Source organism: Microtus pennsylvanicus, chromosome 12, assembly GCF_037038515.1.
Source record: "Microtus pennsylvanicus isolate mMicPen1 chromosome 12, mMicPen1.hap1, whole genome shotgun sequence".
NCBI classification, from domain to species: domain Eukaryota; kingdom Metazoa; phylum Chordata; class Mammalia; order Rodentia; family Cricetidae; genus Microtus; species Microtus pennsylvanicus.
Genome location: NC_134590.1, coordinates 80328791 through 80341380, shown reverse-complemented (window position 1 = coordinate 80341380; position 12590 = coordinate 80328791). Strand labels below are relative to the sequence as shown.

General features: G+C 43.2%; 1 long non-coding RNA gene and 1 other non-coding gene across 2 annotated transcripts; both read left to right on the top strand.

The window, feature by feature from the left end:
- Positions 1-1327: 1327 nt before the first annotated feature.
- LOC142832449 (uncharacterized) lies at positions 1328-5976 on the top strand. Its single transcript, XR_012907228.1, has 3 exons — positions 1328-1372; positions 2818-2982; positions 5879-5976. It is a non-coding gene; the product is annotated as an uncharacterized LOC142832449 (long non-coding RNA).
- On the top strand, positions 3025-3153 carry LOC142833210 (small nucleolar RNA SNORA44). Its single transcript, XR_012907347.1, has one exon. It is a non-coding gene; the product is annotated as a small nucleolar RNA SNORA44 (small nucleolar RNA).
- Positions 5977-12590: the final 6614 nt, after the last annotated feature.

The following is a 12590-nucleotide window of genomic DNA, read 5'->3' as shown; positions in this document are numbered from 1 at the left end:
AGCCAGGGATGTCTGCATACCCTGTAACCTAGCACTCACGAGATGGAGGCAGGAGGATCATCCATTTGAGGCCAACCAGGGCCATGTATTGAGGACGTGTCACACACATAAAAACAAGCATAAGAGAATCCGGATTGGACTGGCCTCTGGGCCTTTTCCACCACTACCGAGGTGATGGTAACTGGCCTTTGTTTCTCCTCAGGTTCTTTTTCTGAATTATTATATTGTTAGTCTCCCACTTTTTTATCAGGCGCTGGCAATGAAAATTTAAACCAGGCGTGGCAGCATCCACAGATTACAGCTCAGTAGTGAGGAAAAGAAACACAAGCGAATCGTTGCTTGCTTTAGAAGAAGCCAGCTCTTCTAAAGGTGGGTTCCTGATGTCTTCTACAATTTGTAAAGTGCTGTGGACGTGTGAGTGACTTAAAACAACCTTATCAGAAATAAAATTTTCCTTTTTAATGTCTCCTTGGCACCAAGACACATTTTATCTTTCTTCTGTTCTTGCTCTCTGCATCTGCTTCCTTCTTAGTTTAGCATGTAGAGAAAGGGAACCTTTAAGCAAGAAACGAGGAGTGTGCATGTAGCATCTGAGTCAAAATTAGTAGGCATAATTTTAGATCTACCTGTTTCTGTGGTGCCTTTGGCTGTGAAATACTTACCTGTCTATAGAAGGCGCAGTTTTCTATGTGAGGCAGTAAGGCAAAGAGGGAAAAACACAGCCCAAAAGATCACAATAAATTTAAATTTTGGCTTTACTAGTTTTCTGGGCAAGTCACTTAACCATACTGAGCTTTGGTTTCCAATAATGATGACATTAATAAGTATATGTGGTGAGCCTTTAATAAATATTATTATTTTTAAACCCCAACTCAGCTCTTAGATAACTGTGCGAATGCCTTAATAGAAGGTAAGCATATATTAGGGGCAGAGCTGACCTGACCACATTAAGCAAGTAGATAGTTATTAAAATTAGCTTGACCCGGGATACCTATTGGATACAAGTAATTCAGATAGCACTGTCAACTCTGAACACCAAGGTGGGTACAGTTTGAGCCTCATGGCTGTATAATGTTGAAGCCTAGTTTACAATGTGGAAGAGAAATTTGAAATTCTTTGGGATCAGGTATTGTGTCAAAGTAGGAGATTTCATATCTGACTAGAGTTGACAATAGTGATTTTTGATATTAGTGTCAATATCTGGACCCTTTCGGTTTTAGGAATGGATGGATGTAGGACCCACTTCCTACCAATGAAACGCAAGGCCAGTTTCCATATTCCTAGGAATAAGGGAGCATCCCTGTGATCTACTGTAGAAGCAAAGCCGATAAACAATTTATTCTGAAAGAAAGGATCATGGCAGAGCGCTCAGGTCAGTGACATCAGTGTCTAGTGCTGTGGAATATTTGTTTACACCGCGTGAAGATGCACCTATGATCTGCCTCACCTGCCTAAGGCACCTGATTGGTTTAATAAAGAGCTGAATGGCCCAGAGCGAGGCAGGTGGTACTTCCGGGGAGAGAGAGGAACTCAAGGTTAGAGTCTGCTGTGGGAGGAGATGCTAGCGAGACATGGAGGGAGTTGGACATACAGAATGGAGGAGCGGTAAGGAGCCACGTGGCAGGTCATAGATGAATGGAAACAGGTTCATTTAAATTATGAGAGCTAGTTGGGAACAAGCCTAAGTTAAAGGTCAAGCTTTCATAATTAATAATAAGTCTCTGTGTCATTATTGGGGAGCTGGTGGTCCCAAAAGAAAGTCTAACTATAGTTCAGGGTTGCCCAGAAGTGGTAATCATGTCCTGTGAAATACAGAAAATATTAATGATAGTGAATCAGAAAAGCCAGGCATGTTTGGCTGTTCTAATCGCTTGGCCTTCCTTGGTTCTGGTTTATTTCATTTTTCTTTTCCTTTCTCTTGTCTCCTTCCTTTGTTCCTTCCCTTCTTCCTTCCTTCCATTCTCATCCCTTCTTTCTATTCTCCCTTTCTGTGTGTGTCTATCTCTCTTTTAGATAGGGTCTCACTTCATAGCCCAGTCTGACTTCAAATTCACAGTCCTCCTGCCTCCTAAATGCTAGGATTATAGTTGAGCATGCTCAGCTCTCTGGTATGGTTTTATGTGTGTGAATGCACATGTCTGGTGCCCAGGGAGACCAGAGGAGGAGTAACAGATGGGCTGTGGACTGCTCTATGGATGCTGGGGAGCAAACCCGGGCCACCTGCAAGAGCAACAAGTAAACCACTGAGCCAGCTCCGGCGCTCCTCTGGCTCAATTTCTTGAACCTGGTTCTTGGGACTTCTTATCCATCTTTGGAGCTGTCTATTAGTACACAGTATACCCGTTGTCCATTGAAGAGAAAGTCCATTTCAGCCATCTCTCTCTAACTCTTGACTACATTAGGGCAAATGGAAGAATCCCAGTGTTTGGGCAAAGTGGAGACAAAAGCAACCACTTTCCCAGGAGGCAATGGGAGAGAGTTCAGTGACAATGCAGGTGGTCCAGATGGGAACGGATAATAGCTGTTTGTTACTGGGGCCCTCCTACATGAATATACTCCCTAGCCAGAGCTCCTCTCAAGAACCAAGATCTCAGCTGGTAATGAGAAGGCAGATTCTACTAAGGAATACTTCCCTAGGGAATACTCTAAGGCAGCAGAAATGTCCAGATTCCTGATACAGAGGGCAGAACTGAACAAACATAATGATTTCAGGTCACTCCCACCTCCAGGTTTCCTTCAAGGACAGAGTCAGCGAGAGAATCAGAGAGTGGTGCCAGGTTTCATGTCTGCTGACTTGTTTCTGGGATTTGTCCACAGCTTGAGCAGCCTTCTCTCCTCTGGGAAGAGGAGGTAGGAATCCTAACTGGGTTCCCGAGGAGTCTTGACTGACTCCAGCAGAGCTGATGAGACAGTGCGCTCCAGAAGAGGACAGTGGGAGGGAGACGCAAGCTCTGGAACTGGAGACCAGGTCCCTACTTACAGGTAACCTTACACACAGGACAATAGCCAGGAGGCTAGACTCAGAAGCGTGTGCAAAGAGGTATGAGAGGTGGTAGCCATGGGGTCTCCAACTGCATGCCAGAGTAACCGGAGAGACCTTGACAGCCCAGGCCAGCACAGTGCCTGCAGCTGCCACTCGACTTTTCTATATATGTAAAAAATAAAAAAAAAATAAACAAAGAAGTCTGAGACAAAGGCCGGATGCTCTTAGTTACATGAGCTCAAATGTTACATATGCTCATCGTATGTGCCCTGTTACATGTACTTAGTTGCTACATGTGCCGATTGCTATGCACTCAATCACGTGTGCTCAGTTGTTTCCGGCACGCTGTTGTAACATGTGCTCAGTTACGTGTGCTCATTGCCTGTACATACTGCAGTTATAGCGGTGGTGGCTGCAGCGGGATGGGCTGCTTCAAGGCGTTCCCAGAACCTAAACCGTCTCTTCTCAGTCACAGTGATGATAAATAATTATCAATTATTTATTATAAGTACCGTATAATTAGTAACCATGTGTGTTATTTATAATAATAAATACAGTTTTGTCTTCTGATACCATGCCAGGAATGTGCTAGCCTTTAAGAGGCAAAACTCACTGCAATCTAATCAAATGCTTCATATATAACTATGTGTGTGTGTGTGTGTGTGTGTGTGTGTGTGTAATGTAACCTTTCCAAATAACAGCATATAAAGCAATATATTGAAACAAGCATTCATCTCAGCTTCATCTTGAGACAGAAGGCGAACACTATATAAAAGCAAGTTGGGTACCCCTTCATCCCTTTCTGAACTGACACCTGGACGAGGAGCCGTAGCATCAGAGCTTCAGGGAGGCCAGCCCTTCAGGAGGGGATCAGTGGCTTGGGGCGCGGTGATCACATCTAAGGCTATCTCCCCACCAAACCTGCTCTCCTGGCATGCTTGCCAAATGCACACGGCCCAGCTCTTCTGATCGAGCGGAGAACAGTGCAAGGACAGTCATGTGGGATGATGGTGTGGGTGAGGCGCTTTGTCCTGGGAGTCCTTCAGCCTCCGTGCACGCTAGGACGGTTGAAGAGCACTTTCTGTTCCCTGCGTGGGATATTTTTAGAGCCTTAGCTGCCTCAAAGTAGAAAATAAAACTCAACAGGATTTTTTAGCTTGTTTTTCATTTCTATGTTTCCTTGGCAGCCGTAATATTATACATAGTAAATATCTAGGGTAAACCAAGCAGTTCACAGGGAAAAATGATATTTCACACCTCTATTTTGGAATTATGTGCAAAATCTGCCACATGCCTCATGTTGAACATCACATAGTTAAATTGCTAATCGTTTCAGTGTGGTGAACTACAATTAAATTATTAGTCAGTGTCCTACTGCATTGGAATGTTTGATTTCTCAACTCAGATCAAATGCATAGAAAAGGTCGCTGCTGTACAAGTCTTTTATCACAAAACTATGCAGAGCCGTGAAAACCGGATTAACAACGGCTTCAACCTGAGCGAATGACCAGAGAGCTTAGATCCTCTGTCTGAAGCAACACAACTAAACTTATGGGAATTAGGAGTCTCTAATGGGAGAGTAAAACTAAAAGGCTCCTGCTTTTCAGCGGCTGGGCACTACAATTCGGGGGCCTCCGGCAGATATTAGCCGTGCCTAAAATTTCCCCTTGGGGCTAAAAGCACTGATTCAACCAGATGACAGGCAATAGAGCACCCACCTCCCTTTGCCAGCTGACTGTAGAGGGGTACCCGACCTCCCATCGGCTCTGGCTGCAGTGGGGTGCCCCACCTCCCTTTGCCAGCTGACTGCCAGAGGGGTACCCCACTTCCCTGTGGCTCTGGCTGTTCCTTACTTTTCTTCTCTCCCCATTGCTTGTTATCTTGTTTCCCTACTCCCTCCCCGCTTCCTTCTCACTCCCCTTGCTGTTCTGTCTCCTGTTTCCTCCATCCTTTGTTGCAGTCTTTAAGCCTGATCTCTCTTTCCTCCCCATCTCATTCTTCCTCATTTCTCTCAAGGCGAAACTGCATAGCGTTTATTAGCAGCATATGCTCGGAAAAGTAGATTAAGGCTTCCAATTCTGGCTTTCCTTGTGCTAGCTAAGCTACTTACCTTTACCTGATGCTATTACCGTGTATTTAGATCGGGGTTGAGATGGAGAAACAGAACCTTCCCCGTGGGAGACACTGGGAATGAACGTCTAAAGAGGCTACTGTGTGAGGGAGTGAGGCACCCGCTAGTCCCTTGAGAAGGCAGACAAGTCCAACCAGTGAAATGGGATTTCAGACAGGAGCTGGTCGAGGATCCATGGAGGGTTTCACATTCAAGCATTAGGTGATGCTATTTTTTATCCATGGTGCCTGAGATTTCAAAAACATTATCAGGATGTGGATGGAACAAAGGAAGCAGACAGCCAGACCTGCTGACCCCTCTGTCTGTCCAATACTCAATTTAACTACATGATCTTCAGAAAGCAATGACTGAGCTTTCCCTCTGTCTTCCATATCTCATGCAAATTCCACTTTGGGTTAATCGAAACCCAGAATCACACAAAAAGAAGATTCTGGAGATCCTAAGTTCTCATTCAACTTAATTGGTGGAGTAAAACAAAACTCACCACACGAGTAATTTTCAAAATAGAGTTATCAGTGATAACGGATATCCTAAACGATGCTGTGAAAATTTAAACAAAGTTTACTACATGAGAAGGAAGTACTTTACTCAGAGACATACAGTGAGCACCCAACAGACGCCATTCATGATTTTCTCTCCATCTCAGCCCCTCCTGGGAGCTCTGGCTGAGCAACATCACCAAGTCTCTGAGCATCATTGCCGTGTGACCCGTGTGCAGGATGATTGGAAAGTGGAACAGAAAGATATTGCGTATTATTTTCTAGGTTGTGTACACGGTGACTATTCAGGCATCAATGGTTTGGTGTTTTTAACAGCCTATGGACCAGGTAGCATCACCATTCACGTGAAAACGCCATGAAAATTGAAGGAGAAAAAAGGGGACAGAAAAAAAGAAAAGAAAAGAAAAAAAGGAAATTGAAGGAGAGAGTACAAATCCCTGCCCTAAATACAAACTGTCTCCTGAAGCAAAACCCCAAATTTTCACCCCCAAAGCCTGTACTCAGTGGGCCTGCAGTTCAATACTTTCAAAAGTAGTAAATGTTTCAGATGGCACCTACCACAGTCTCCACCCATCTTTCCTAGCGTCTGTCTCCCAGCCGTGCTCATTCATCATTGCCTGCCGCATCCTAGAGGGCAGGCGGGCTTCCAAGCCCTGGTCCCTAGGAGGACAAATTAAAAAGAGGTGGGCTGGTCCTGATATCCACATGGAAATCAGCGGACAAGGAGTACGGACTTTCAGTTCTGTCATTTTTTACTTATCTGCCCTCTGCTCTCCCAGCCCTTCCCCAAAATCTTTTACAGATAAACTTGCCCCTAGCTTCACCCTCTGCGAAGCAAGACCTGAATGTTCACAAGGCCAAATGGGCAAATGACACAATCTTATCTTTGTCACATGTGACATCTATTTTGAAAAAAAAATCCTGAGACATAAAGGATGGTTGCACCCAGGAAAAGCAGACTTGCCCCCAAGCAGGTGCAGGTGCATTCCCCGCAAGTGCACTTGCGATGGACTAACAGAGTGCTTTTCCCTTTGTGGAGCTCGAGGCTGGAAGGTGAGCTCTTAGGGAAACACTCGCTTTCCTAGAGTTTGGAGGATGTGTAGCATGAAGGGTCGAAGACACCAGAAGATGAAGGGTGATGGTGTTTGGATGTGGTGGTAATCATTTCTAGAATACGAGGGATACTTATCAACAATAATGCGGGTAGTGCTGGGTGTGGAGGGTGGCCTGACTTGGAATCCAAGGCCAGCCTAGGGGCCAGAGCTACACTTAACTCAGGGCAAATCATTAATTTAAAGTAGTGCTGTGTTCAATGTTTAACTTCACTGAAACCAGAAAGTGCAAGGAAATGACTTGTCCAAAAGCTGGGTTTGGCATTGTATAATAAAACTGGCAAGATTTAAAGCATATCATTTAAAATTAATATGCTTGATAGAATCTTCCTTTTTCTATGGTGCTATGCTGATAAATGGGATTATATTTGTGGGAAGGATGCCACTTTTTTCATTCCTGGCCACTTAGCCCTGAAGTAATGACACAGAAACCGTATTATTTAAATCACTGCTTGGCCCATTAGCTCTAAATTCTTATCGGCTAACCCTTACATCTTAATTTAACCCATTTCCATTAATCTGTGAATTGCCACGTGGCAGAGGCTTACCAGGTAAAGTTCCCAGCATCTGTCTCTGGCAGTGGCTCCATGGCTTCTCTCTGACTCTGCCCTTCTTTCTCCCAGCATTCTGTTTAGTTTTCCCCACCTAGCTCTGTTCCCCTCCAGCTCTGCTATAGGCCCACGGCAGTTCCTTTATTAACCAATGATATTCACAGCATACAGAGGGGAACCCCACATCATAGATTCATGCCTACTAAAGAGAGACATGGAACTTTGGGACTGGCACTTGCAGGTGTCTCCTGGTGTGCTCATCCTGGACTGCATACTGGATTCTGGGAGTGAGGTACAGATTCTTTACATCTTAACTTTTCTCTTATGCGTCTCTGGATGTTAGAGTACTAAATGAATTTTGCTAGGGATACCACATGGATAGCATTCACAAACCCCTAGTTTTATCCCCAGCACAAGGGTCTGGGGGTTGGGAGGGTTGTTTACTTGGTATTTCAATAAAATGATTACTTTTAGTTAAGTATAAATTTATAATTTTATTTTCTTAAGCTTTGGAACTTGGTTCTCAAAAACAAAATATCTGATTAAAATTGAAGAATAAGTTTAACTAAAATCATTGTTTTAATTTTTCATTGATTTTATTGAATTATGCATTCTTCTCTGCTCCCCTCCCTGCCTCTCCCCTCCTCTTCAACCCTTTCCCATGGTCCCCATGCTCCCCGATGCTCCCGGTTTACTCAGGAGATCTTGTCTTTTTCTACTTCCTATGTAGATTGATACATGTGTGTCTCTCTTAGGGTCCTCATTGTTGTCTTGATTCTCTGGGATTGTGATTTGTAGGCTGGTTTCCTTTGTTTTATATCTAAAAACTACTTATGAGTGAGTATATATGACAATTTTCTTTCTGGGTTTGGATTACCTCATTCAATATGATGTTTTCTAGCTCCAACCATTTGCCTGCAAATTTCAAGATATCATTATCTTTTTCCGCTGTGTAGTACTCCATTGTGTAAATGTACCACATTTTTCTTATCCATTCTTCAGTCGAGGGGCATTTAGGTTATTCCCAGGTTCTGGCTATGACAAACAATGCTGCAATAAACATAGTTGAGCAAATGTCCTTGTGGCACAATTGAGCATCCTTTGGATATATACCCAAAGTGGTATTACTGGGTCTTGAGGAAGGTTGTTTACCAATTTTCTGAGAAATGGCTATATCCAAAGGGGTTGTACCAGCTTGCACTCCCACCAGCAATGCAGAAGTGTTCCCTTTACCCCACAACCTCTCCAGCATAAGTTGTCATCAGTGTTTTTGATCTTGGCCATTCTTATAGGTGTAAGATGGAATCTCAGAGTTGTTTTGATTTACATTTCTCTGATGACTGAGGATGTTGAACATTTCCTTAAGTGTCTTTCAGCCATTTTAGATTCCTCTGTTGAGGGTTCTCTGTTTATGTCTGTACACCATTTTTAAATTGGATTATTTGTTCTTTTGAACACCAATTTCTTGCGTTTTTTGTATATTTTGGAAATCAGGCCTCTGTCTGATGTGGGGTTGGTGAAGATCTTTTCTCATTCTGTAGGTTGTCATTTTGTCTTGTTGACCATGTCCTTAGCTTTACAGAATCTTTTCAGTTTCAGGAGGTCCCATTTATTATTTGTTTCTCTCAGTGTCTGTGCTGCTGAGGTTATATTTAGGAAGTGGTCTCCTGTGCCAATGCGTTCAAGTGTACTTCCCATTTTCTCTTCTAGAATATTCAGTGTGGCTGGCTTTATGTTGAGGTCTTTGATGCATTTGGAGTTGAGTTTTGTGCATGGTGATAGATATGGATCTATTTTCATTCTTCTACATGTTGATATCCAGTTATGCCAGCACCACTTGTTAAATATGCTTTCTTTTTTCCATTTGATTTTATTGCTTCTTTGTCAAAAATCAGGTGTTTGAAGGTGTGTGGATTAATATCTGGGTCTTCAGTTCAGTTCCATTGGTCCTCCTGTCTGTTCTTATGCCAATACCAGGCTGTTTTCAGTACTGTAGCCCTGTAGTAGAGTTTGAAGTCAGGGATTGTGATGCCTCCAGAAGTTCTTTTATTGTCCAGGATTGTTTTGGCTATCCTGGGATTTTTGCTTTTCCATATGAAGTTGAGTAATGTTCTTTTAATTTTTTTACGTTTCTTTGTTTGTGTGTGTGTGTGAGTGTGTGTGGGGGTGTACACATACCACTGCACATGAAGTCAGAGGACAGTTTTGCAGGACCAGATCTGAGCCAAATACCACCATCTTGGTTCTTTAGCTGTAGCCACTTGCAGAAGTTCAGACCCATTAAGCTTGTTGATGGTTTATAGCCCACAGAAGGGTGGGCAGGGTCCTGAGACCCTCACATGAGTATCCAGGCCCTCCATACCACCCGTTGTATGACACTCTGCCCTAACTGACTGTGACCAGGAGGAGGAGCAGGAGTATATTGGCCTAGAAGACTAGGGGAGGGAGTATTTTCAATTTCAGGACTTTTTCTGAGTGCTTAGAGAAGTATACAGAATAATAGACCCCTTGTAAACCAAATTAACCAAATTATTTACTGGACATTTTGGAGAAATATGAAGTGTTTGGACTAAGTTCAATCAACTAGTGTGGAATAGTTTTTGAAAATGTCTAAGTCACATAATTAATATTTAAAATGAAAGCAACAATAACAATCTGATTGATCATGTAAAAATAATATCCTCTCGGGGTAGAATTTTAGACTGACTTGAACAGCACGGTCCAATAGAAATGTCTACAATGATAGAAATACTCTCTAATCTGCACTATCAAGTATGGCTAAGCATGGGTGACTGCTAAGCATCTCACACGGGGGTAGTGCCACGGAAGAGCTAAATTCCAGTTTTAATTAGCTTAGGACCAAGTTTCACCACCCGTCTGCGGTAGGAGCTGCTGTATTAAGCAGTGCAGTCCTACAGGGTTATTGCTGAAGTTTCTCAGAGAAATCCCTTTAAGTTACTCCACTATTTTAACTAGTGTTTGCTGGATGTGTTTTTTTGTTCCAATCACCGAGACTATAATGGCATGGAACCCTAGCTTCATGGAAGTTAAGTAGTCTCCTGGATTAGATAAGTGCCAATCAAACGGTCTCACAGCCGGTGGGAATTAGAGGCTCTGAATGAAGGATGATTAGCCCTAGAGGCTGGTTTCTTTGAAGAAACTCAGGCTTTACGGCCTCTTTAAGGTCTTCTGATTTCTCCCATGGAAATGACCCGTGACCTAGGATCTGAAAGACGTTTGACCTAGAAAAGGATGGATTCTATCAGCCGACGCCACAGAGATGAAACGGGGTGAGCAGACATAAGACTGGACATCTTTCATACTGAGTACGTATGTGAACAAGTCCACTCGTTCTCTTTAGAGTGGAGGTCATCAGAAGCATTAAAGCTGTGGGAACTGAACACAGAAGAGCAAGCCCCAGTGTATCCGGAACTTCCCAAGTCATTCTGACTCAGGCCTCTTTAAGAGCCTCTTTGTTATTAAGTAAATACACTTTTTTTAAAAAAAAATATTTATTTTCAAGATGTTCTTGGAAAAATGCATCCCTACTGAACACTAGTTAGAGTTTGAATATAGAGAAATTGTGTCTCTTGAAACTGCCACGTTAAACAACACTGATCCTGTCTGTTTAAATTTTCCAACTGCCCTCAGAGGAGAATCTGGGAAACAGTTGATCTGAGGGTTCAGGAAACGAAAGGATCCAAGAGGCTAATAAGTAGGAATTAAAACCTTGTTTTCATGTAGAATTCCAATCTCCCTGGAAGTTTTAACTCATAATCAAGCTTAACTATGAAATGATATATGATAATCTGAAAATAATTATGCACTCTCAAATGAGATGCCGCGAAAATATGGTGGCACGGAATTAAAGTAGAATGTGACTCTCTAATTTTATCTGCTGTAGCTTTAATTTGGGTTTTGTCTTAAGATGGTACGGCCTCCTCAAAACATCCTGAGCCGGAGCAAACATTCAGAGAGAAATGCTTAGAGACTCACTCCGTCCCTCAAAGAGAACAAAAACTGTACGCAGTGGTCCACCTGGGCAACGGCGTGGTGGTCCGCCCATACTTAAGGAATGTTGCCAGTCCCGGAGCTTACTTCTCTTGTTCTAGTTCTTTCTTCAAAGTGCTTGGGAGGCTCTGAGTTAAGTAACACACATAAATATATCAAAGCAATATTATATTTAACTAACAGAGATCACTATAACTCTGGAATATTCTGTGGGAGGGATTGCTGCATACAGCCATTGAGAATTCTTGGGTCAATGTATCACTGAAGGCTTTGCATCAGCCACAAATATCGACACCACGTGTTTCCTTCTATAAGGCCTGGGAGTGAGAGGATGCTGCTCCCTCCATAATTCCAGCCTACACATCTCTCAGACCTTGGAACTTTACTGATAGCACTGATTTCCCACAAACCCACAGAGACGTTCAGACAGTCCCAGAGCTGGCATTTGCCACAAGAGGATGTCTAGGCCCTCATTGCTCTGCCATCATCTACCAACATCTTTTCTAGTCTCTTGTTGGGTAGGTGTCTGTGAATGGCAAGGCTGGGGGAGAATTCAGTCCATCTCCTGGCTGGTCACGGATGGCCTCTGCCCAGGCATGCTATGGGATGCATACTGTATCTTACATGTAGTTTAAGACCATTGTCTTATAGACTATTTTAAACATTTACAATGTTGAATTTTAGAGAGGCTCTAATGTACAATAGTGTTCCAGACTCCTACAGACCTCCACCTGTTGCACAAGTTCTAATTGGTCTTAATAATAAAAAGCCGAAGCTGGATATCATGGTAAATGCTGAAAGTGCTGAGAGACAAAGGAACAAACCACAGCTGACTCTCACCTTGCTAACTGCTCAGCCGCAAAAGGGCCGACCTCCTGTCTGCTCTCCGCTCGGCTGTATCGCTTCCTGTCTGTCTGTACAGACCTCCAGACCTTTATGTTATCCAGTGGTTAGCTCCGCCCTCTGATCTTCAGGCCAGCTTTATTTGTACAAACCAAGTATCACCACATCCACCCTTGGTTCCATGGGATCAACTCATGGCTGGCTGCTTTCACTTACTCTACCACCTCTTTGGCCCTGTCTTTTAAAGAAAGTGAATGGGGCCCTGGGGGTTCCCATGATCCTTCTCTCTCCTGTAAGAAGTAACTGCTGTTCTTGGGACTCCCTAGAGTTCTACCTCTGCTTTTCCTCTAGCACCTGCCATGCCTTCGACTTTTCATGAATTCTCCTTTTATACTAAATCTTTGGAGGTAGATCCATGAGTAATGCACCCAGAATTCAATAAATATTTGTTGAATGAAC